Source organism: Eumetopias jubatus, unplaced genomic scaffold (assembly GCF_037043125.1).
Source record: "Eumetopias jubatus isolate StellerSeaLion01/CBP00866 unplaced genomic scaffold, mEumJub1_p1.0 scaffold_7, whole genome shotgun sequence".
In the NCBI taxonomy this organism is placed as follows: domain Eukaryota; kingdom Metazoa; phylum Chordata; class Mammalia; order Carnivora; family Otariidae; genus Eumetopias; species Eumetopias jubatus.
This window is the reverse complement of record NW_028274813.1, coordinates 21337412-21364704: the sequence shown is the minus strand read 5'-3', so window position 1 is coordinate 21364704 and position 27293 is coordinate 21337412. Positions and strand designations below refer to the sequence as shown.

General features: G+C 43.2%; 1 protein-coding gene across 3 annotated transcripts in view; it reads right to left on the bottom strand.

Annotated features, from left to right (window-relative positions):
• The window catches only part of STON2 (stonin 2), a 139464-nt gene that overhangs the window by 111743 nt on the left and 428 nt on the right, over positions 1 to 27293 (bottom strand). The gene's annotated exons all lie outside the window — the stretch shown is intronic.

Here is a 27293-nt window from a genome sequence, read left to right as displayed (position 1 = left end):
CAGTAATTGTGAGGCTAAGTTCACACTGGAATTTGGGTTCTCTATGAAAACCTCACCCCATTTTTAGAATGTGAATCATAAAGTGAGGTTTAAAATCACCACAAATGGGTAGTGACTCAGTATCAGCAGCAGGACTGACCAAGAGACACTACAAGTTTCACTGAAGTCTCTGGGTTGCCACTTCGGAGAGCAGCTTCTTTCTCAGCATCACTTACACACTAAAATCTGGGGGTGGAAAACACGGTCGGCGGATAAGATGGGAGTCACAGAAATGGGTCTGTTTTGTGCCAATCCTCTGATATACATTCATGAGCCCTATGTGTTTGGACATATACTAAGCACCCTTTGAGCCAGTGACCCTCAAGCAGCTTGCAATCTAGCTGGGGACACAGAAGAGCAAACACAACAAATCTGGAAATAATCCTGCTATAGGACATACCAGAAATGCTGTTTAGCCAGAGAGAGATCTGCAAGGGCTGCAACCATAAAAAACTGAGCAGATTTCTTGGAATGGAAGGATATCCCTGGTTCTGGACCACCAGAAGGGAAGAGTAAGGATATCCAAGGACATCCTCGGGACAGAGGATCAGCATAAGGGAAGAATAAGAGAACTTTGTGAGCTTGTTTCTAGACCAGTGAAGAGGTCAGTCTGATAAAAGCTAAGGTGTCTACTGAGGAAATGTGGGGAGAGAGGATTGGTAGACTTAACAGCTGAGGAGAAGAGTTCAGTGGGAAATGGTAAGCTGCCTAAGGTTTAAGAGGAGAGAGTGACTGAAGAAATATGCCTACGGGAGATTAACGTTCCTCAGACTGCACTGACAAGGAGCTTAGAGATGGAAGCTATCAGTCACAACAGAACCTCAGTGTCTTGGGCAAAGTCAGGGACCAGCATCATCAGGAATGTATACTGAGCTCTCTGTGCTGGGGCTCAATTAAAATTAACTTCACCTGTTTCTTTTAACATTTTTTAAATGGGGCAACTAGAAAATTTAAAATAATACATATACAGTTTATACTCTATTTCTATTGAACAGCATGGCTCTAAAATAGTCCATTCTTTATTCCATCTTTGTTTTTTGAAGGATATTTTTCAGTAGACTTAGAATTAGAGGTTGACTTTTCTTTTCCTTCAGTATTTTGTCTTTTGGTTTCTATTTCTGATGAGGAGTTGGCTTTCTCTCCTTCTCTACTGATCTGTCTTCGAGTTCCTTGACTCTTTCTTCTATCATCTTTATTTCCCATTAAGTTCATTCTGTGAATTTTTCATCTCAGTTATTCCACTTTTCTATTCTAAAATTTTCATTAGATGCTTTTATAGTTTCTATTTCTCACCTGAGATGCCCTATATGTTCACTCATTATGACAATGTTTTCCTTTAGTTCTTTGAACATATTTGTAATAGCTGCATTAGAGGTTTTGTCTGCCATATCCAACATCTGGGCCATTTGGGGATTAGTTTCTATTGACTTTTTTTTTTTTTTTTTGCACACCTACTAATTGTTGATGATATACGGAAGACATTCTGGATTTGATCTTCCTCTGCAGAGCTCATTTTTGCCAGAAGTCAAAATGCTTGCTTCCACTTTGTTGGATGGATTTGTGAAAAGCCAAAGATGTCTCTGAAGCTCCTCTAACAACTGCAGACCTCAACTTCCAAACTCAATCTCCATGGCAGATTTCAGCAACACTTTGCTCTAGGCCTTGTTAGGGTGGGTTTGAAGTAGGTCTTACTCTAGAACAGCAGCAGGCTAACTATAGCCATGACCCAAGGCTGGCCCTCTACCTTTTTTTGTAAATAAAGTCATACTGAGACAAAACCATGTGCATTCATTTACGTACTGTCCATGGCTTCTTTTGCTCTACAACAGCAAATTTGAGTAGTTATAACAGATGCTGTATAGTTCACAGAACCTGAAACAATTACCATCTAACTCTTTAAAAGAGTTTTACCAACACTGCTTGAAAGCTTGTTCCTTACCCCTAACACACAGACTTTCTGTGTCTTTTCTGCATAATTAGAATGTTAATAATGTGTTAAGGAGATCTTCCCAGTGTGGCTGGGCTGAACTGCCAACGTCTCCCAATATTGCTTGACCTCTAGTATTTCGGTCCCATTCTCAACCTTGGAGCCACCACTTTTGGTAAATCTCATATGGTTTCAGTCTGTACATTTGCACTCCAGCCAGGCCAAGGATTTCCTGGATATACCCAGACACATTTCTTCTCCCCCTTCCCCCATGCTACTCTCTCTTCTCTAATGCCTTGTCCAGCAGATTCCAGCTGCTTCAACTGCCCCAGACTCTGATCTCTGTTTCATTAGCTCAGCAGGACTGCTGTGCTCAGTGTAGACTCCAGCATATGATGCTGCATCAGGAAACTCTCCCCTGGAAGAGAGCCAAGGTAATCATCAGGCTCACTTCATGAGCTTTCCTTCTCTCAGGATTGAAATACTGTGATTTCTGTTGACCAATACCTAAAAACAGTTGCCTCGTACATTTTATCCAGTAGTTTCATGGCTGTACACTGCACAAAGACTAGTTTGTTACCAGTTACAGCCAAAATTGGAAGTCTTCCCCTGAAATATTTCCTTCTGAGTTGTAATCATTTTTAAAAAGAAAAAAAAGGGTCCAGTTCAGATCATCTAAATTAGGGTGATTTTATAGTGATGTCCTGGAAATGTTAATTAGAAGTTTAAGAAAACTTTCATAAATCATATGGAAAGGAAAGGAGGGTTTCATATAGCTATATGGATTAATTCCATCCCTTCAGAGCTGAGAAAATGTTTTGTTTTGTTAGGTTAACTATGCGTTATAATACTGTAACATAATTCTTGTTTGGTTAGTGAGCCACAAAGGTTATTTAAACCTGAGGATTTAGCCAGCTCCCTCTTCTATCTCTTTGCCATATGTATTCAACTAGACGGTTACTTTGGACATGTCTGCATCCACTTGTTGGGTTTTGAGGCTACTGGCAAACGCTATCCAGCCATCTGTTTGGGGTTTATGCAGAAACATCTCAAACTAGGTACTACTGCCAATTCCAAACCCTAAAGTGAGGCCTCAGCCTTTTTCTGATCAAAGACAAGCATCTCAAGATCAAAAAGCAAACTGGGAAGAAAGAATGAAAAACTAAGACCACATAGATCGTATGTATTTCTGCAAAGCTTTCTTCTAAAGCAAGACATTCAACCAACTTCCTGAACATCTACTATGTACTCAGAATTTGCAATGTATGATACAAAATAATATCCAGCATGGTTTTGTACTCTGAGACCTCTGTCACAGTGGGCTAAAGAAATCACAAAGATTTAATCATGAAGTTAAAGTAACCATGCCACTTGTTTCACAAGCCCGGAAGGCACAATTGCCCTGTGACAAAGACCTTTATCAGATTCAAGACCTGGAACACTGCTTCTCTTCCTTCTTCTCAAGTCTTTTCCTTTAGGAGAGAACAGAGTTCATTTTAACAGAATCTGAACACTGGAGAAAACACACACACACATATTTTAATTAACTGGTGCTTTGATGTTCCCAAAAGGAAAAGGTAAGTGGCTTTGGTTGTATGCTTCCACTATCTTTTTACCATTTTTTCTTTCACTTAAATATATTATTCTTTAAAAACTAAAAAAGAAAAAACTGATCACTCCTCTTCCACTGGAAGTTGGTGAATCAAATTAACACCCTAGCCTCAAGTCAACCATATATAAGAACTCCAAAAGAAATATATATCATATTTCAACCAACATCAGTATGTATCCATGATTCTCTGTGAACCAACTCCCCACTATTTCTTTTAATCACATACACCATAATTCCCCATCCCTACATGTCTGTTTTTGTCCCCTCTAAAGTCATTATTTGTGTATTATATACACATACACACATACACAAATATACACATATAAATATATATACATATATTTACATGCATGCATATATGTGTATGTCAAGGTTATAATTACAAATATTTTATTATGTGATTTTTCTTCAAAATAAATAATCCTTATAGCTGTGTTATTAAAGAACTCTATGGCTCCACATTCAGAATCAAGTCTCTAAGTCATGCTTGGCCTAAAAAACAGGATGCATCTGATCTTTGGTGCATTCCTGAGGCAGTGACCCTGAAGGACATTCCCAGGTGCCTGAACAGTGTGTTACATTCAGAATGTAATGAATAACCCTGGCAGGAAGTCACCCTTTAAAGTTTGCAGAAGACTTTCTAGTACCTCAAACTCTTAGGAGGTCCTGACTTACTCCATCTTGGTAAACTCAGCTTACTTTAGTTTCATATTTGGAATAGGAATACTAATATTTTGCCTGTATGAAAGTAAGGAGTTGGTACGGATAATTTCTTTCCATCTGTATTTTAGAGCCATAGGTCTATCACTTTAGATGTTCCATCATAAGACTCTCAGTTGCCTAGGAGTCTATAGGAATCTTGCGGGTCCCAATGGTGGCCATATTCCTAGGCATAAACCTAAGACTTTCCAAGAAGCTAAACAAAATATTATTATATTTCACTGAAACTAAGATGCCATAGATTGTAAAATGCATCTCATTTTATAGATATAAAATATTTTTAAATATGTATATTGTGTGTGTGTGTGTACATACACACACACACACACACATTTCTTAAAATGAAAGAAATACTCTTATTTTTATACCAAAAACCAAAAATTACTAGTAGTATATATTTCCAGGATGCACAGAACTTCATGGATTATGTCAATTCATTCTTACAATAATCCTAAAATAAGTAAAGCAGATATTTCTCTCATTTGATAGATACATGTACTGACTCAGGGAGGTTGCTTGACTAACCTAAGGTCACACAGTGAACCATGACAGAGTTGGGACAGGATCACAAGCCTCCTGACTCTTAACTTCTGTACTCTTTCCATTACACCACATTCTGCCTTTCAGAAAATAGGTATAACAGTTATGTTAGCTAGATACCCAATATCCATTTCTCCTCCTCATCCAGCACCAGGGGATGGGTCATTACTGGTTAAGCCAGTCACAAAAAATTTCTATTCCTGCTTTCCCACTCCCTTGCACCTAGGGGTGGCCACTTGATCAATTTCTGGTCAATGAGACACAGATAGAGTTATGATGAGAACTAAAGTTCTGAGAGTGTTTTTGGTCTTTGTTTTGTCTTGCTTTGCATTGCATGTCTCCATGAAGTAGACAGATAATGCTCCTGCAGCCCCGATCCTTCTCCCTTTCTCTTTTTTTCCTATCTTGAATATGTTTGTGATGGCTGGAGCTATGATAATCACAGTGCAACCACAAATGAAAGGACAAGAGAATCACAGTCACTGAGCCACTGAGCCAGTATCAATAATCATTCATCTCTATATTTATTATGTGAAAAAGATATTTTTCTTTAAACTACTGTAATAAGCTTTTCTGATACATAAAGATGGATGCAATTCTAGATTAACTGTGAAGAATTTTAAGATGACCCCCGTAGGATCTCCACATCCTGGGGTGACTAAAAGCAGAGAGTTTTCTCTCAGTGGTAGCAAAAGTAGTCAGAGAAATTCAAAGTGTGAGAGGAAAGGTCTCCATTACTGAGACAGAGATGACCACAGGGTGACTACAATCCTAAAACCACAAGGAAGTGAATCCTGCCAACAACAAGCATAAGTTTGGAGAAGACTCTGAGTTCCAAGTGAGCACGCAGTGGGCCAATCCTTAATTTCAACTTTGTGATACTGTGGATAGAGAACCCACCCATCCCATGCCAGCTTCATAGTTTAAAAATGGGAGAAGTCATTCTAGAGCTCAAAATCTTGAGGGACAAGTCTTTTAAAAATAACTTCCCAGTATGGGTAAGGGACTGAACTTCAACTGACATCAACTATCATCCCTAGTAGGGAATAAATTAAAAATAATGCAAATAGCAAAAGAACACAAAATTACACATGTAGCATTTTGGAACATACTACATAGGATTTCTCTCTCCAAAAAGTTTAATGTCCTTTTCTTCCTTAGTTACTTAGACCACTACAAAATTAGCTTGCCTTTCCAGAGACATGGGGCAAGGCTGGAAGGGTGATCATTTTAATGTAAAAAATTAGAAAACAATTTTGGGTACCTTTCCTTTGAACATCAGGAGGCTAATGAACATTCAAGCAGTTTACTGGTGCAGTAATGATGATATCATACTAATGACTCTTCCTAAGAACAAGGGATGTTAACATTTTAGAATGTATTAAAGGCTGGATGAGGGGAGAGTGAGCAAAAAGGAAGGCAAGGAGAAGTAGAACAGATTGTGGAATCACCTCTCAAAAACTTTTTAACGGGATATTTATTAATTCATCCACTAAATTGTTAGCAAACACCTGCTAGATGTTCAGGATACAAAAAGTAAATGAGATAAATATGAAATAGATAAGCCTTCAAGGGGCTTATATCCAAGAGGGGAAGACAAGGATGAAACAAGTTAGCTATAAACAGGGAAAATACCTACAAATCAGTACAGGGTTAAGACAATGAATAACAAGGGATCTTAGTTGTTAGGGTGACAGAAGAAGATCTCTCTGAAGAGGTGACATGTAATGACTACCTCAAGGATGAGAAGAAGCCAACCACGACTGGACGGGAAGTAGAAAGTATTCAAGGTAGAGGGAACCAAAGGCAGAGTCTGAGATAGAAACAAACACACAAGAAAAACCTTGAACTGGGAGTAGAGTGAGCAAGGAGCCCAAGATAAGGTTGTAAAGGCAGTTCATTTTTGGGAATATAGGATCTTGCAAGCCAAACTGAGATGTTCAGATTTTATGCTAAACACAATGAGAAATCAATGAAGGATTTAAAGAACAACAAAATTTAATGCGCCTTTTCAGAAGCTGAGTGGAGAACAGATGGGAAGAGGAGAGTGGAAGCGGAGAGAACAATTAGGAAGCTGTCATACAGTTGAGATGCAAGATGATGGCAGCCTGAAGGGGCGCCTGGGTGGCGCAGTCAGTTGAGCATCCAACTCTTGGTTTCAGCTCAGGTCATGATCTCAGGGTCATGAGATCAAGCCCCGTGTTGTTGTGCTCCACACTCGGTGGGGAGTCTGCTTGAGATTCTCTCTCTTCCTCTGCCCTTCTCCCCACTCACACACACACACACTCTCTCTCTGTCTCTCTAAAATAAATAAATCTTTAAAAAAGAAAGGAAGGAAGGAAGGAAGGAAGGAAGGAAGGAAGGAAGGTAGGTAGGTAGGTAGGTATGGCAGCCTGAAACAATTAAGTGCCTATCCCTGGGGTTATGGATAAACAAATGTGCTATCTACATACAAAAGAATATTATTCAACCTTCAAAAGGAAGGAAATTCTGCTACAATGTGGATGAACCTTGAGGACATATGCTAAGTGAAATAAGTCTGTCACAAAAGGACAAATACCATATGATTCCACTTATATGAGGTCTCTAGGGTAGTCACATTCACAGAAACAGCAGAATGGTGGCTGCTGGGGGCTGAAGTGGGTAGGGGTGGGGAGAGTGGGGAGGTAGTGTTTCATGGGTAAAGAATTTCAGTTCCAAAAGACGAAAAGAGTTATGGAAATAGATGGTAGGGATGGTTGCCCAACAACGTGAATGTATTTAATGCCACTGAACTTAAAAAACACTTAAAAATGGTTAAGATAGTAAATTTTCTATGTATTGGAACACAGTTTTTAAAAATTTTTCTTAAAAAATGACCATGTAAGTTGAAAGTATGCAAAGCAATTTTCATAATCAAAGGGAAAAATAAGATTGTTCTGTGATCTTTAAAACTTTTTGTCAAAGCATTAAGAACTCTCTTACTACTGATTATAAATGTACAGGGTAATAAAGATATCATAAAACGAATGTGACTTAGTACACTGTAACTGAAAACAAAAGTAGTTTCATTTATCAAAAAAAAAAAAAAATTAGAGTGGCCAGAATCAGGATGGGGGCAATGAAGATGGAGAGAACGAAGCATATCTGAGATAGATGTTGGAGGTAGGGTCTCCAAGTTTCTGATGGACACTATATGTAGGGAGAGCAAGGGTGGAAGAGTAACTCCTGGATTCTGGTTGAGGACTGGGTTGGATGGTACTGCCATTGATTGGGTTGAGGGAAGGAGTCAGAATCTACAGGTAAAATAAATATTTCTTTTTAAATACGATGCATCTGGGATGCTTCTTAGACATCCAAGAGAGAGGTCAACTGTGTACTTCAACATGCAAATCTGGAGCTCAGGGCTAGTGAAAGAAATTGGAAAGTCATCATTACACAGAATGGAAAAGGTCATCTAGAGAGAAACTGTAGCCAAAGAGGAGGGTGGCTGATGTTCTCGGATGCATGGGCAGTGTGGAGACACACCATGAAGCTCCACTCAGAGCCCAGGACCCTGTGACTCCAACTGGACAGAAAAGAGGAGGGAGCCCAAGTTAGGGAGCGCTGCCATGCTCTGCTCTTCAATACGCGGACATGTGGGAGGCAGAGGTCCCAGACCAACCAGGCCATTCTCTACCTGGCCTCGTGGAAACAGAAAAAGAGTTTGGAACGGAGCGTTCTCCATGAGAGATGCTCTGAATCCCAGGCTTGGAGAGAAAAAAAAAAAAAAAAAAATGAAAATGCTGCTAAAGAACTCAATAAATCCAGGAGCAAATATCCTCAGTGCTAACTCTGTCAGCAGGAGAGGGGCAGGTACCAGGCATGTTATAACAAAGGAAGGAATTTCCTGAAACCACAGGCAATTTTACAATTCTGAATAATTATTAAGTGAGACAGTGTGGGTGAGAGTAGTCAGGAGATTGCAGCATTATTCCAAAAGTAAGGTCTGCACATTGTTGTCAATCAAGCAACAGAATGGGGAAAGGGTGAGGGCCCCGAAAACAAAGTCAGGTGCTTTGGCAACTCCCCTGGGGCCACCAGTCATTCTTCTGCATGGCCAGTCGGGGAGGGAGAGGCACAGCGCAGGGCAGCAGCTGTAGTGGCTCTCCCTTTATTAACAATGATGCCCACAGACTCATCTCCTACCTCCCCCACCCCGTCCCCAAGCACTCTTCATGCACAAGCTCACTTCTGTCATCCCATAGATGAGGCACATCATCCCCTTTGTTCCTCCAACTGACCTAGGTAGGTAGGTGCTATTAGTAATATCAACACTTTAGAGAGGACAAAAGCTGAGAACAGAGAGGTTAAGTAACTTGCTCAAGGTCACAGTGCTAGTAAATGGTAGTGCTGGGATTCCAACCCAAATCATTCTAAATTCTCAGACTGTTCTCTAACGATCATTGGCTCATTCATTCAGTCAACTAACAAGAATGGAGAGCTTACAGTGTGTCAGCCCCGACTCTGTGCTAGTTTCAGGGATAGAGAAACAGATATTACAGAAGCCAGAGAGGCCAATCAGCCAAGAGCCCCAGACTCGTGAAGGACTTTAATATTATCCTTTTTTTAAGTGGAGCCTAATACAGGGCTTGAATTCACAACCCTGAGATCAAGACCTGAGCTGAAATCAAGAGTTGGATGCTTAACCGACTGAGCCACCCAGGTGACCCAAGGACTTTAATATTATTAAAAATGGAAGCACACATTTCGTCATGGGAACATACTGCAACGATTGAAAGAGGTGCCTCCTCCAGCCTTCAATTCATTACCAAACCACTCTGCCTAAAGAGTTCAATGAACTTGATTTATAACTCCTATAGTTATCCTGTGTATAGCAAAACTATATTTCATTGTGGGTTTCTGTGTATGAATATGCATTAAAGGCTTTAATTTCGTTAAAGGCAAATACACAAGAAAAGTCATAATATTTTCTGACTCTGTCTTGGAACTTCCTCAGCCTTTAATATATTGGGAACCACAGAAAAAGGAAGGAACACAGGTCTCCCTCCACCACCGCTAAGAGGCCCTGAACTTGAATGACAGCATGGGTTACTATGGAGGATGACCAAAGGTCACAGGGGTTGAGGAGTCTAGGGAGGCTTCCTAGGAGAGGCTATATCCAAGGTGGGTTTTAGGAAGATAAATTGCACACTGATTCAGAGCACAAGCTCTGTTTGTAGTCAAGCAGACCAAGCCCCTCATTGTTAATTATAATCATGAGAATGTTTCAAACTCTCTAAACCTGAATTTTACCTAATAGTTTCAGAGAGTCCTATGAGGATGAAAAAAGATGCTGGATGTGAGATTTTCAGTACAGGGAATAATAAGCATCCCATTGGGGTGACTGGGTGGCCCCGTTGACTGGGCATCCGACTTTTGATTTCAGCCCAGGTCATGATCTTGGGGTCTTGAGATCAAGCCCCAAGTAGGGCTCCATACTCAGCAGGGAGTCTGCTGAAGATTCTCTCCCTCCCTCTCCCTCGGCCCCTCCCCCCCCTTGCTCGCAAACATGCATGGACTCTCTCTAAAATAAATCTTTAAGAAAAAATAAGCATCCCATTAATGTTATCTATTACCATTATTATTTCTACTAAGGATGAGTAGGAGTTAGCCTGGCAGAGAGTCAAGGCGAGAACTTGCTGATTTCATGCCTGTGGTCATGGCATTCAGGAAGTGAAAGTGGAAGGAAGGGGGAAACCTTAGAAATTTGGGGAAAAAAGGAAGTAGTGGTGTGAGCTTCAGTCTGACACAGGAAATGGCCCGGCCAGCTGGCTGCGAGGCATGAGTTGGCCTAGAAATGCCTAACGAGAGAAGGTACAGGAGGCAGGGACGTCACACAGGACAAGTGTGGGACTCCATGTGCATGATCATCTACGTGAGCAGTGTCCGTGGAGGGTGCATGGCACAACCAATGCAGCTGAAGACAGCAACTTGCCTGGACAGGTGCTGCAAGGGTCCTTTGGAACCTCTGGAACCAGATCCACAGGTTCCAAATGGTAGACACCACGGCTCCATATCTCTCCCACTGCTGGTGTGGCCCAGTCATCTGGGCCGTTTCAGCAAACGGGGCAACAGTGGGACCAGCACTGTGACCAATCCCTTTGGGTCACAGGGAAATCAGATCTAAAAGAGTCCAGTTGTCACAAGAGAATCTGGGATTGTCCCAATGTATCGGTGCAGTGGCAGCAACGTGGAACCTTCATTTTAGAAATTCCTGCCAATGCTCCCCGTATCAAGAAGAACTAGAATGAGAGGAAAGCCAAGGTCTAGGCCACCGATCTCAAGCTTGATGGGTAGCTCTAAATAAAGTCAGCTCAGTGCAGATTTGCCTAGAAAAACACAGAGCTTTATTCTGTCAGGTAGAGGAAGAGAGAAAAACTATTTCCCAATATTTCCCTCTTTCATAGAAATAACTTTCCTCCTGGGCTGCACTGCCAACTCCCCTTAACTCTTTCCCTGCCATTCCACCCTTCAGCATCCCTCCCCCGCACCCCCAGAAGCCCTCACCAGCACTCCATCCCCTGGCACTCTAACACCCCTGAAGCACCGCGCTGCACAACTCTGGGAGGCGCCATTCACGTACGTACAAAGCAACAGGAACAGTGCCTCTTTATGGGAATGTTGCCCCTGGAGCCCCGGACACGTCTTTCTGCCACTCATCCACACTTAAAAAAAGAGCAGGGAAATATCAAATGCTCAGGAGAGAACCCTGACTGGGAAAGAAGATGGAAGTAATGCTTACAGCCATAAGAATCCTTGAGCTTATTTCATTCAACAGAACAAAAGAAACCATAGTGGAAAGGAAATACAATGATGCCTGGGTGATCAGGGGCATGGCAGCCGAACTGAGGGCAGAGACGGGCGGGAAATATCCTAAGGAAAGGAGGAACGTGGAGTTAATTGGGAGTGGAAGTGGGGAGTGAGTTTTAATTGGGGATATCCTGACATTCAAGGACTGTGAAACAAAAGGGTGGATATAGGAAATGGAGGTCTGGGGCCTAGAATCAGGGGTAGAAAGTTAGATTTGAGACACACACACACACACACACACACACACACACACACACACACAGAATCAGGGGTAGAAAGTTAGATTTGAGACACACACACACACACACACACACACACACACACACCCAAAGATGATACATGAAGCCAAGGGAAGGAACAGGTTATCAACAGAGGAAGAAAAAGACAAAAGAAGATGGCTGAGTCCTGTAGCATGCCTACCTATGGGGAAACAGGGAAATGAGAAGGAAAAATGGGGACGCCCAAAGGGAGAGAGCTAGATGGCAAGAGAATTAAGAGGAAAACCAGAGGCCTCTGGGGTCAAGAAAGCAAGAGAACTCTCAAGAAGGTAGGTTTCTCTAGTGTCCCATGTTGTGGAGAGACATTACGGGGCTTGCATGGTCACTGCTGACCCTTAAGAAAATTAACTGGAGTGTTAGCTCCCTGAGGGACGGTCTATGCCCTTTGTCACCATATTCCCAATGCTCAGGGCCAATGACACAGAAGGAAAGCAACAAGCATTTGTGGAACAGAGTAAAGCAGCTAGACTTGAAGTCCCATTGTAAAGAGTTAATATACTGTGATTACAGTTTAAAGTTTAATGACTCTTAATACAACTTTGTACAGGAAGGCAAAAAATTACCAGTGCACACATTGTTAATCCCCATTACAAGTTTCTATGGAGGAAGCACTTTTCTTTTCACCTGCCACAAACTGAAACTCACCTCAGAGAAGGAACAAGAGGCTATTTCCTGGGATCTCCCCTGCCACAAATTCTCTGAATGACCACAGCAAAGTTGTAAAACCTTTCCACTTTGGTTTCCACATATTTATTAATTTGGAATTGATACAAATTTATTTGCAACCTTGAAAATACTTGAAAGACAGGAAATAGATTTAACTAGTCTCAAACCGTATGTGACTCTCACATGTTCAACAAAATTAAATACCTAGCAGGTAAACACTGCTTCTGTGGAAGGGTTTATTCAGCATGCCTTCCCACCTGTTTTAGCAAGACTAAAAATGGTCTGACATTTACCAAAAAAGTACCTCTTAGAAACCCAATCAAACCTTTCAAGGGCTAAAAATTATCACCTTACATTTGTTTCCCATACAGAGATTAACGCTCTATCACTCTCAAGTTGTACTTTAAAGACAGAATAGTAGTAACTCCAGCAAATAGCTTCTGCCAGCTTACTCTGTATGGCCCTGTGCTGAGGGCCTTATGTGCATTATCTCAGCTGATCTTTGCAACCGCTGCATGAGAGTGCTATTGTTAACGTCCACTTCCAGAGGAAGAAACTGAAGCTTGGATCAGCTAACTTTGTCAAAGCTACACAAGCAGTAAATGGTAAAGCTCGGCTTTAAACCCAGAATATATCACACATCCTCACAGGATCAATTTTCTCAGCTGTATAATATTCTGCTATATAAATGACATACAAAGACATATGATTTTTTTTTTTAAATAGAAAGATTTTTAAAAATAGGAAATCATGAAACAGATGGCCAGCCTACAGAGGGACCAGATCCACAGGTTCCAAATGATGGATCTTTTACTACTAATGGACCCATCTGCCCAGTTCCCCTAAATGAGGGCAGTCAATGCTGCATGGGAAGAGAGGGCAGGGGGTGCATGGCTGAAGGCTCAGACTCCCAGCTAAGCCCTGTCAGATCCATACACTACAGACCACCTGTCCTATAGTGCTCCTTCCTCTTCTTCCACCTCTACTGGCCCCTGTTTCTCTAAGGAAATATGGTAAGTTTGAATGTGTCTTAGGCTGGGTTCCTTAGACATCATAGTCCGAGACCAAGCTTCTAGGCCAGTGCTTTATGGCAATCCCAGGGAAGCTAGAATTAGAAAAAGAAATGAGACAATGAAATCAAATTAAAATGGCACAGGACCAGTCATGCCTTCACAAGAAACAAAACTTCTCACTTGGTCATATTAGACACCCCCAGAGAGGCTGGTAGAGACTGCAGCCTCCCAAAAGTTTCCATCAAAGGGAGCAGTGCTCTGAGGGAAAGTATCTGCCACGTCCTGCCTGTTTCTTGTTCCCCACTGGGCCAAAGTTCATTCCATGGTGACCCAACTTCCCCCATACTTTTGGGGTGTATTGTCTGGCTCCTTCAGCAGCAGATGGGAAAGCCAGATCCCATACCCTAGAGGGTGATGCTTCGTCTGAGTCCAAAAGTGGTGGGAGTAAGCCCAACATGGCCTTGGATGGTAGGATGGTATAGTCCAGCAGAGCTTGTCACCAAGGAAACCCAGAGGCAAGTGGGGCTAAGAGGATTTGAGGTGGTGCCCAAGAGGTGACCAACAAAGGAAGGTTAAACCTCGCTAGGAACCAGTACTGGTATGCAATCCCACATACACAGAAAATGGAAGAGATGACCTAATAAATCTCGGTCTGTGGGTTATTTGTGCTCATGGAGCTTCAGCAGGTCCTCAGAATTCTCACTGCCACAGGACATTATCCGTTCATACATTTTTCATTCATTAGTAAGATTTCTTCAGCATCTCCTATCGCTAGGCATGTTCTACTGAAATTCTAGAGATAGAGGAGTAAGACTCAGACCTTGCCTTGAAGAGGGAGATAGGCAAATTAAACAGATAATCACAGTACTGTGTGATCAGGGTACCCCCAGGAGAATCCAACAGTGCCATGAGCACACAGAGGAGAGGCACCTAGCCCAGTCTTGGGGTCAGTGAAGAAAAACTGAGGGAAGGTGGTACCTGGGCAGGGGCTTGAAAGATGAACAGAAATCAGTTGGAGGCAGCGAAAAAGGAGATTCCAAGCAGTATGGCATCGATAACAACAGAACAAGACAATGCATCATGGTTAATTAGAGGGTGCCGTTCGACTTAGTCATGTTTAAACAGTGGCGTTACCATACAAAACCAGTTTGGTACCAAAAAGTATATGTGCAACAGACATCTTTGTCTCTTATGTTCATCCGGAGACCTTCCCCCTCAGCTCCATTCTTGAACGTCACTCATTACTTACCCCAACCCCTGGAGTATGTATGTATCAGAGATGGGGTAGGATCTGGAGATAAGAATAAGACATGGCATGAGGCGAAGATGAGTCTAAGAAATGAATTTTATGTTCAGGGATTGCCTGAGATTCAGGAGCGGTATCAGGAATGGGGCAGGAAGCAAGGATGGGGGTGATGCAGAGCTAGAGTGTTTCGTACATGACTTAGAACCTTTTTAATAAGTTTTTAATAAGTTCCCCCACTTAAGATGGCTATAATAAAATGTGATATGTTCATACAAAGTCTACGAGATGAATGAAAGCATGTTGTATTTTCTGAACTACAAGCAGCTCAGTCTGACTGAAGAAATGAGCCTGGAGAACAGTAAGGCAAAAGGCTGGAAAGATGAGGAGTCAGGTCAGACAGGGCCTTGTGAGCCATGCCAAGAAGGCTGGGTTTTGTCATAGGGTAATGGAGATCAATTAAACAATTTTAAACGAGGAAATGATATGATTCAATCGTATTTTAGAAAGATCATTCTGGAAAAATGAGGAAGACAGACAGGAGGGTGGGAAGACCAGCTTGTAATCACAGTGATGAGGCATGGCAAGATGAGAGATAAAAAGGAAAGATGTTTTTTATGAGCCATTTGAAATGAAAGATCATCAAGACATGGGGATAAAGTCTATTTGAAGCTCATCTAGGTTGAGGGAGTAGTGAGGTAGTAGGTGGATGAAAAAGATTAGTGGGGCGCCTGGGTGGCTCAGTCAGTTAAGCATCTGGCTTTGGCTCAAGTCATGATCCCCGCGACCCTGGATCGCGTCCTGCATTGGGCTCCCTGCTCAGTGGGGAGTCTGCTTTTCCCTCTGCCCTTCACCCTGCTTGTGCTCTCTCTCTCTCTCAAATAAATAAAATCTTTAAAACAAAATAGAAAAGAAAAAGATCTTTAGAAAACTGGATACTTTTCTGGCCATTCACCATCCTTCAGAAGGACTTCATAGGGAGGAATGATTGAGGGGTGGATATGAGGAGTTCAGTTTTAAGCCCAGTGAGTTTGATGGGCCTGTGTGACAACCACACTGAGATGTCTTAGGGTCTGTTAAATAGATCAAGAACTCAGAAGAAAAATAAGTATTAATAACACAGACTGAAAGGTCACTGGTAGCCATGGGTTTGGAGTAGGTCACCTAGAGAGAATGTACAAAGGGAGGAGAAAAAAGAAGCAAGGGTGTGAAGGTCAACATTCATGCGCAGGGCATGAGATAAACAACCACTGGGGAGGTCACTGAGCATGCCTCCTTCCTGTCACCATCACGAAGGCCTGCATCAAATCCAACCTTCCATTGCAACATCAACCTGGTTTTCTTAGAACCAGAGGAAGACCAGGTAAAAGAGATACTGTGTTCACTTCAACAAGCAAAGTCTTCAGGTGACACAGAGTTAGGGCAGCTGTACGTGAGCTCAAGGACAGCTGAAAAAGGAGAAAGGGAGGCATTAGATAGAAATGCGGGGAGCATGCATTTCTGGACTTCCAGCTCTCCAGCACTTGAAGAAGTGAAACCTTCCTCACCTTGCCATAGTGTGGGCTTCTGTGGGTGTGCCTAAGTTGTTTTCACCAATACCCCCACTACATACACATGTCATCTGTTAGAAACAGTTCTCTAGTTCAGGTCAAGGCCAAGATGTACAATTCAAACTTGAAAGTCTCCCCCTAGAACTGCTCTTAATTAAAAAAAAAAAAAAAAAAGAGTATGGATCTCTGGATCTGTTTGAAGTATCATTTAAGCCAGAGACCGTCATGTCCAAGTAAATACACATACATGCAACATATTTACAATTTCGGGTGCTTCACAGACACCTTTGCCCAAGTTCCCTCCACAAATCCCCTAGGGGGTCCGTGGACTCACTGTGGAAAGCTCCACCCTAGAAAAATTTATCAGCTCCTGTCACTTTCAGACTGTTCAAAACAAAACCAAATCATTCCAGAAGAGCACAGCAGAAGGAAGCCAGGCGCTGTGGCTTCCACTGACCCTGAACTGATAATTCCTTATTTCCGTTTTCGGTAATGCAGAGGATATCTCCTTCCCTTTTCTAAGAATCCCTCCCCTCCAGCTTCCCCCCAACAAAACAGACCACAGGCATATAAACCAAAACAACCCAGCCCAACGCTAAAAGGCATCTCAGGGAGCAGCTACTGCAGGGCCCCAGGCTGACTGTGACATTATCCTCACGCAGCGGGCCCCCTTACAAACGAGAAACATCCCTAGTGCATGACTGCTGACGGAGGCAGGGGACAGGAAGGTGGCCACCCTGGGTGGGCTTGGCACGGTGCAAGAGGCGAGTAACTCTGCTGACTGAGGGCTGGCTCTGCTTTTGTAGTGAGGGTCTTGGGTTTCGATGGGTGACAGGTACTGTCGACACCCCGTACTTGTTTGAAGATTGTAAATTTAGAGAGCAGATAAGTTAGGACGTGTTACAACTTCTAGGACAAAATAATCCTCATTATAAAAATGCAACCAACTCGGCACCTTTAAATGGTGACAACTCACCCACCCACGCTCCTGGTGAATTTCCCTTTTTTGCATCTATTTTTCTAATGTATATTTTATTATGAAAGGAATACACTCTCACTAAAGAAAACTTGGGAAATATAAAAAAGTATAACCACTGCTGAACTTCTGAAATGATGTGATTTATAAAAATTCCCTTTGCATGTACCTTTTTCAGCTTCCCAGGGACACTTCCTTGTTTAAGGGTGAGGCATTCCTTTTTTTGGAGGGGGTGGTTGTCACCATTGTCACCACAGACCAATGGAACAGGACCTTTTGACCTCGTGACTCTCTGGGCTCTCACCTCGTGGCCAAGAATTATTTATTCTATTGTTTTTTTTCCAAGTTGATGGAAATTTCCCACCGTTTATACCTATTCTCTTCACTTCCTCAACCTGAAAGACCAGAAAGAAAAATTTAATCACTGGAAGCTCTTTCCTATTATTTTTTCTGCTTCGGTCCTCATACCACCCACCTCCATCTGGAGGAGTTTTCTCAAAAATTCTAGCAGGGATTTAGAAACCAACCACACCGTTATTTGTACTTGGTCCTGTCGCCACTAATAGTTGTATGTCTTCTGGTGGATGTCTCACTGACGGTAACTCTTGCAAAACAGAAAAGCCACAAGTTCAAAGTATATAAACCCATAAATGCAAACACAGCAGACATGCTAATTAGAGAATCCAGGGAAAGACTTCAGAATTTGATTCTCCCTGCCTCTGGATTCTTATTTAGCTCTGAGAGGGAGACTTTTTAAAAAGCAGATCCAGAATCATATTATTTGCTGAGTGAAATCGAGGTCTTGGATGCATTTTCCAACCAAGTATAAAACTGGGATTTAAAACAGTAAGGAAGGGTCAGTTTAGTAGAGAAAAGCGAGAGCCTTCCTACCTGGCTCGCAGTGGCAAAGAGCATACGTGAAGTTAGCGTATACAATACTGAAAAGCAGTCATTGCCAGGATATCCATTTTTTCTGTGTTTCAGTTTTCGGGTCTCTGAATGCTTGTGTATCTGTGATTCACATACCAACTGCCACATCCACAGGCCAGACTTGATTTCTGGATGCGGTGTTTCAATTACAGAGAAAGCATACATGGCTGACATATGTGTGCAGAATTTATCGCAGTATCTTCTTGACCTCTTTTACTTTTAATAAGAACAAAAAAAAAATAGCAGTATGGGTTAAATTGAAATGTGGTTTTCAGTTCAGGGGAAATGCAAAGGGCTTTAAAAATGCGTGAGCTGTCACCACTCCTCACTTCCAAAACGCCGGCATGAACTGAGAATTTTACTATGATAAAACGATTAACAGCTTCATCGCATTGATACAGCTGCACTCACTGAGCCCCCAAACCTCTGAAATGGGCATTTTTACTACCATTTCCCATCTCCAGATAAAGAAACTGAGACTCAGATGATAAGGTGCTTGCCCAAGGGCACATGGGAGGAAGAGGTCAAGTTGTATCTGACCCTGGTCTATTGACTCTGAAGTCCAAGCATGACAGAACTCAAGCAATGAACTCTCCAAAGGAAAACGCCAGAATCAGAGTTCATTTCACACTAGAGAATGAAGAAAAGAACAAACCGGAAAAGGAGAGCTGGCTTGACTTTTCCACTGGAGCTAGAATGCCCCTGCGTTCAGCCCCATGGCCCCATCTCTTCTTAGGTCTGCTTTAATCCTTTTGTGGCTTTAGCTCCCATTTCCAGCCAGGGACCCCCACACAGATGTTTCCAGCCCTGACTTCTCCCCTGACTCTGAAGCCCACTGAGCACCTTCACTTCCATGTGCAATAGGCCTCTCAAAAGTCATGTATCCATAACTGAATAGCTACTTTCCCTCCAAAGCTGCTCTTCTAGAAGCCTTCCCCATCCAACACGACGGCAGCTCCATCTTTGCCATGGCCCTGGACAAAAACATCAAGTCATCCTGGACCTCCCTCTTCCTCCTACATGGCTTCTCTCATGTTCATTTTACAAAAAGACACTGTGCAAACAGATTTCTCCCATGCTTAAGACGGCAAGCTCTCCTAATACACGGGATAAGACATCGTTTGCGGACAACCTGCCAGGAGCCTCTCTCCTAAAGCAGTTAGGTGAGCTTCAACCTTCACAGCACTGGCTACCAATGTACAATGATGTTCACCTACCACTTTTTATAGACTACTTGATAAAACACTTATGTAACACTTCCTATCTCCCAGACATTGCTCTCAAAGTGCTTTACAATTAATGAATTCATCTAATCCTCCTAAGAACTCTCTGAAGCAAGCACCATTATTATCTGCTTTCCATAGATAAGGAAACTAAGACACTGGGAAGTTAAACAGCTTGCCCAAGACCACACAGTTCTGGCTCTGGAGTCTGTGCCCTTAGCCACTCACCATGCTCCATCCATGAAATAGACTTGTCCCCCTGGAAGTGCAGAAATGAACCTACTTTGCTTTCTTAGGGCTGGGGCCTACCTCTGCCAGGTTTCTGGCATTCTCTGTCCTCTTCACTAGAAAGTGGTAACCAAATGACAAGGGACCAAAGCCCACCCTCCCTCCCCACAGCACTGTGCTGTGACCAGCCAGGTCACCCAGCGGAGTCTAGCATGTGACAGCAAATGACTCTGCCTCCTTGGAACTGCCTCTCCAAGGCCTGCTCAGGGGTCAGGAACTGAACACCAACCAACAGCGGAGCACAAGGGCTCCAGGGCCCCTGAGTGTGATGGATGGTGCAGCTGAGGCAGGGGGGCTGCTGTGGAGGCTACTGGGCCAATTAGGCTGCTGGTGAGTGCCTGGGATGTGCTGAATTTACCCAGATGGATCCTCCTAAAACACCCCCCTTTTAGATGTGACTCTAATACCAAATATATTAAGGAGAAAGAAATAGGTAGAAGAGAAGCAAGTGTGCGTCAACAGCCCTGCTGACAATGTGAACTGACAGAGCAAAAACAAAGACGGTTTTCCTTCTAGCAGGATCTCTGTGGGTGTGCCCAGAGTGCATGGACTGCCCCTGTTAACTCTGTAGAGCACTTTTCCTTTAGTTTCCAGATACAGTAGTGACGAAGGGCACAGCTTCTAGAATTAGGAGGTTGCGGTGGGGTCAAAGCCCTATCTTCACGACAACCTCTGACCGATTACTTAACCCCAGGTACTACTGATTCCTGACCTCACAGAGTTGAGGTGGAAATTAAGTGAGATAATGTGGAGTAAAATGCTAGCAGAAGACCTGGAACATAGCAAAACTCGATGAATGGTGGCTACTGAGAGTGATTTTGATAATTTAACTAATAAAAGTTGTTCATACCCTTTGACTATTTAGAGTCTTAAGTGGAGGGAGTTGTAAGGACAAGGAGTGATGTAGAAAAACATCAATACTTTATGTTTGGCCAAGGGTGGGAAAATACACAAATAAAACTGTATTTCTGACAGCTCTGGTTCACACGTTTAAATAATGTACAAACGAAAAAGCTCACCGGCTGTGGATCACCCTAGCCTTATCCACTTAACTATGACATTACAATCTTTCTCCTTTAAAAACTCAAGTCAAGAAAGACAAATATATTTGGTTTCTAAAGCAAACAGAGGAATAAAATCTGTTTTCATTTAAAGCATCTCACTTTATTTTTTTTAAGCAATTAGCTGACTTCAAAGGGCAACCAATGGAGTGATGTTTTATCAGGCTGGCAAGGGTCTGGTGTCTCACTTCAAAGTTCAGGCAGATTGAAAGCCACTGATAGTCCTGCTATATTGGTTGGCATTTGGCCCAGAAAGTGCTGAGAATGCCAGTTTGTTCAGATGGTGTGTGTGCGCAGACCCACAGCACGAAAATGGCACCTCTTTCGGTGAGAGCCGGGGTTCAGCCTGAAAGAGAAGGGTGTGTAATTATCCCATCCCCAAATTAAAATCAATGAGGGTCTTTTGGGGTTCCAGCCGAGAGCTTCCATGGGACATAAGAGAAGATGGAGAAAGTCCTAATTAGATGGAAGGGGCTCCGAGTGCTTAGTGCCCCCATTCTTATGATTATCTGTGAAGCAACTTAAGCGAGACACCACCAAAAATGCGGGGAGGTGGGACCAGTGCACACAGACGTGCCAGGGGATTCCTGCATGACTTGAAACAAGTTGTTTGACCTTCCCAGGTCATTTTGCAAGCAGAATGAGAGCAACCAACCACGTGCCAGTCTGACAGAGTTTATGATGGGATTAGATTTTATTTATAAAGAGGTTTGACATCCTTAGCTCCATAGTGCTTTCCTATTAATAAAATGAACATGTTAAGAGCTCAAAGTAGAGTCCAGAGTTACTCATCTGCTCACAAATCACCAAATCGCTTCATTTTTCAGGATGTAATACGAGCCATCAGAACATTAGAATTAGACGATCACATGGTAGTCAAGAAAGGAAGACTTTAAGAAGTGGTCTACCTCAGACTTCCCTGTCCTCTCCTACTTTACTCTTTCACTTCAGACACAGAAGTCTAGCCACAGACCTGGACAAGCTTGTGGAGACTATCAGAGCCACAGTTCGCTGGGGCCCATTCCCTAAAACCCACTGTGCCCACCTAAACCCTATTTCTACCTTCAATCCAGCATGACTGCTCCTCTATGAACTTCCCCAGCCCAGCACAACCTCAGAAAGATTCCTCGTCTCTAAGTTCACAGCATGTGGTACCCCCTTTGATACTACTGATCCCACTGTTATCTGACTACTATTAATTCTGTATAAACATTATGCCCTTTCTCCCTCAGATTAGAGGCTGTGTCGAAAGAATAAGCATTACACTTCTCTGAATTCCTAACATCTTCCCCAGAGCCTCGTACCCAGAAGATGCCCAATGCCATTCCCGTGAAGCTGCCTTCCAAAGATTTTACTGGGCCATTAGCAATCTGCAAAGTAGCTTCACACTCATTATGAGGACACTGCACAAAGAACATTATCCTTCCCTTACCTGTTAGCGAAGCTATCTCAGAGCACAAGTTGGGGTTAGTTTGAGGCCAGCTGCAATGGTGGAGGTGTGCACAATGAACAAAAAAATTCAAGGGACTTTGAGTTTTCAATCCTGCCCTTCTATTATCTGTCCATAGATTTTTGGCCAACTGTTTCTCATTAATCACATTTCAGAAAACCAGTGATAGCACAGAAATCTACCTCTTGACACTGCTAGAGATGTGAGAAAATATATATGACACATTTAACATTTATTCAACATAAACAGAGAGAGGATACTACTTATGTCGTGGTTTAATGTGTATTTTTCTTAAATATCAAATTGCCAGATAAATGCTATTCCATGGGGGAAAGTAACACTTTCTAATGAATATGTTCAGCATTTTAGATCCCTCCTGGCTAGTTTAAGTGTCCCTTTCCCTCACTGACTCTCATCCCTCACTGACTCTCTGCTACATCTTTTGCAACTTTAGACCAAGCTTCCTGGAGACCTGAGATCGAGGGAGCTACAGAGTTTCAGGCAGAGCTGACCAAGGGGAAGCCAAGTCCGCAGGAGGAAGTGGAACAACTGGCTTTTCCAAAATTACCTGGCAAGGAAACAGGCCAGCAGAGATGGCCTCAGGCCTCCTGGCTACAGGTCATGGCTCCAAACTTTCTCATCCACCTCTAGAGGTATGCAGAATCCTCGGGCATTCTGATGTTTCAGAAAGCATACCTTGTAAGTGTGGTTTGTCAAATCACAATTAGGGAAAGGGTCTTTTCAAATATTATTCACATCTCATTTTATAGTCCAGGGCCACCCTGATATTTCTTATTTTATACAAATTTCATGCTCATGTAATTCCTAGTACAGTCTATCCACACCCCAGTGGACCGTTTTACTCTCATACCACCTCGAAACAAACACTGTAACCTGCTGGCCAGCACTCAGAAGGCTGACTCTGAAAGTATGTCATGTATTCACATAGTGTGGGCAGGCATGTCACTGATTATCAGGACCCTGGCAGAGTTAAGACTTCTTCGACAACCAGAATTGAGAAAAATAGAGTAAAAAAGAAAACAAACCCTCATTGTGTTTTATTTCTTGTGTCATGCTGTACATGCCAACATATTTTCTTCTTCACGTCCACTCTTGGAATACTCTCTCATTACAGGAGCGGTGAGTCACCGTTAAAGGAATTGTTGCGACCTGCTCCACCCATGAGTATAAGCTAAACTATGGACATCTTGAGTTCTCAGGGGGTTATTTATCTTGGGAGGGTTGATCACACTTTGCATGATCATATGGCACAGATGTTTATTCATGAAGATGACCTCAAGTGAAGCAAGAAATTTCTTGGTCTGACTATTTAAAAATTCAGCCAAATGTCCACCCAGTGGGCAAACCCCAGTTCCAGAAGAAATTAAAGCTGAGATGAACAGAAGTGTGATGGATCAGGACTGATGTAGGCTGACAGACTTGAGTGAGAGGTCTCAAGACAGACAAAAGGGTGTGTGCTCAATGATGGCGGGTGGGGGGGGCAGGGAGTAATCAGGGCAGAATTACAAAGGGAGGGGATAAAGTAGCACTTATATGCTTCTTCTGTGAATCCAAGCTTCTCTCATTTCCTCTGGGTGAGAATTACATCTGCAATGTAATATAAACCTAGAGACTCAAGTCAGTATTACAGACCCCACTGTCACTGCCAGCCTTCAGCAAATCTGCCAAAAGGAGGCTCTTCCTCCTTCCATTAGGCCCTGCTATTTAGGCCTTTCCCTCAACCACATCTTAATGTCTCCCTTTAGCACTGTGGTTTTCCAAGTGTGGCCTTTGGACTGGCAACATCAGCATCACCTGAGTGCTTGTCAGAAATGCTAATTCCCAGGTGCCATCCCAGACCTACTGATTAAGAAACTCTAGGGGTGGGACCCACAAATCTGTGTTTTCTCAAGGGCTCCGGGTGATTCTGAGGCACACTAAAGTTTGAGAACCGCAGCTTTATATGACATTGAGAGAGCATGGGGGCACCTGGGTGGCTCAGTAGGTTAAGCGTCTGCCTTCGGCTCAGGTCATGATCCCAGAGTCCTGGGATCGAGCCCCACATCAGGAGCCTGCTTCTCCCTCTCCCTCTGCCTGCCGCTCCCCTACTTGTGCGCGCTCTCTCTCTGTTAAATAAATAAATAAAACCTTAAAAAAAAAAAGGATGAGAGAGCATGTGCATTTTAGGAGAGGACTTACAAAGAAGGGAGTAATTTTCTAGCAGTGGAATCTCAAGTCATGTGACAGATAGTGAGGGAGATTTAAGGCTGCTGAATTTGTTTGGGCCCTTACCATCTCTCACTTTTAATCTCACCTATTTCAGTCTTCTCCCCACATTGCCACTAGAGACATGTGCTTGGCCTGAAAAATCTGACCATGTCAAACCCCAACTTAAAAACCCTTCAGTGGCCGCTCCTTGCCCATAAGATAAAGTTCCAAACCCCTGGCACAGGACCCAGGGCCCTTCATCATCTGCCTCTGGGCCACCTCCCTGGCTGTTTCCTTCTGCACTTTCCCTCCTACTCAGCCATACCTCACTGTCTGCAGGAGGCTCATATTTCCCCATCCCACTGACATGGGGTTTGGCTATGTGACTTATCTTGGCCAAGAGCACAAGAGTTGAAGTGATGTCTGCTGCTACTTCTGAGCAGATATTAAGTGCCATACTTTTGTTTTATCATGTTCTCTTTTTTCCCATTCCCATAAATGAGATCAGTATTGTCCCAAAAAGAGGCTGTTTCTTAAGCCTCCGGGGGGGGGGAGTGTCTCAGAATGAAAACAGATAAGGAGCAGAACCATAACTGACCTGCACTGGACTTGCAGCATAAGTGTGAAATAAGCCCCCTAACTCATTGAGATTTGGGGGTTATTTGTTATTTTGCTTAAGCTGACCATTACAGCACATTTGATCCCCCATATCCCTTCTGTCTAGAATGTCTTTCTCCTCTGCTCTACCTTTCCTTCCAATCCCACCTCAATCCTATCTACATAAGAGATTTGCTCATCATTCTACACTCAGCTCAGGTGTTATCCCCTCAATCAAGTCTTTTTTCGTTCCTAAGTATAACTGATCGACTCCCACCTGTAGGATCCCCTTTGGATGCTACAGACCTGTAATGATGTCCTTGGAACTTTGCATTCATTAGCGCCATCTTTAGAACAACTCCTCTTAAAAAAAAAAAAAAAAAAAAGAGCCCTCATTTTACAGAGTGGGAGACTTTGGCTCAGAAAAGCAAGGCAACTTGTCTACATTTCCCAGCCACAGAAACAGAGTTTTCACCGAGTGTGGGGCTGGCTCTGAGCTCAGCAATCTTTCTCGTGCCCCACATACCTCCCTCCCTCCTCCATCAGCAAGCTTTCAGATCATCCCATTCTGGTGGAGAGAGTAAAAGTCTACTTATCAACAACTTAAAAGGTTGTGGAATTAATTTGACACTTGAAAGACTTGCATCTGGAAGTGGGCTTCTTACCCCTGAGAGATAATCACTTCCTCTAAGTGGATGGATGTATTCGAAGGCTCCTGGGGAAAGCACTGGGGTGCTTGCAGAACTGAAGCATTTTGTCTGTACCTTTCCCAGGTAGTGTGGTGTGCTAAGCCAGGCAGACTTCCACTGACATTGCCTTCGGGAACCTTAGGAAAGGTCCTTTTGGGTTTGTCACAGGACAGGATGTTAAGGAGCAGAGGGTTCAGAATTCCAAGTAAGTCAGCTACATATTGATATTTTTCGGTGAATGAACAAGGAAAAGAACAAGGATAGAAAAGTGACACAGTGGCAATGCACTAACCCACCCCGGTCAGACACCGGAATAACTGCCTAAAGTGGGAAGGGCAATTTTAGGTTTCCATGAGCTGCTGGCTCTTTGTTGTGCGGTTGGGCTTTTTATTTTTCTCCTCCTTTCCCGCTCTTTAAACTTGTCTAAGGGAGGACTGGAAAGTATAAGAACCTTCAAGTCCTCCCCCATCAGCCATACCAATCAAAGATGAGCAGTCAACAAAGTACCAAGATATTCTTCTCACACGACACTCACAACAATTTTTTCAAGGTTACAAAGCTTTTCTCAGTTACTAATTGGAATCCATTTATCTCTTTCACCATTCCAATGGAGGTTTTTTTTTAATCCCTCAAAGGATGAATACCTTTAAATGATACCATCAGAAACATTAATAATAGCATTTTCCCCTTTGAGTTTAGAAAGCTGTTCAGAGCTCCAAATGGTCACTGGGCCAGTTAGGACACATCTGATTTACTCTTTAAAAGACCATCCACTTCCTATAACAAATAAGAGCCAGCATTTCCTGGGTACTTAGCATCGCCCTCTGTGTTTTTCGGGCATTGCTTTATTTAATCCTCGAAAGGAAGCTATCGAGCAGGTGAAATCACTTATCACCATCTTACAGATGAGGAGAGTGAGGCACATAGAGCATGAAGGATCTGCCTGAGAGAAAGGGTGTCTCTCCCTTTCAGAGGCCAGTAAGTAGCTGCACAAGACGACAGTTAATGATTCACCCACAGCCCTTGGGGAGCTCCTTTCAGTAGGGCCAACACATGCACTTAACACATTCTCTTTCTCTCTCTCTCTCCTTCCCTCTTTCTCGGTCTCTCTCTCTTTCATCTTCAACTCTTCTTCACCCAGCAAGAGGCGGGTGTCCAGCAAATTGCTTGGCAACGCGCGTACGAAACTCCATCCAAAGCCCGGGTCTGCCGGGTCCAGGCCGCCTCTGGGCGCTGTCCAGCGGGCAGCGCGCCTGAGAGGCCAGGCAGGGGTCCTGTCTCCGGACACCCCGAAGGTGGGGCGGAACGCCAAGGCCGGGATTTCACGCGGGGGTGGGGGGGGGAAGGCACCGTCCCCAGGGACACCTGTTGTCGCCTCCCCACTCGGGCCAATAAAGATGTCGGGGGGACTCACATTTCAGGGAAGACACCCGTCCGCAAATAGTGTCCGCG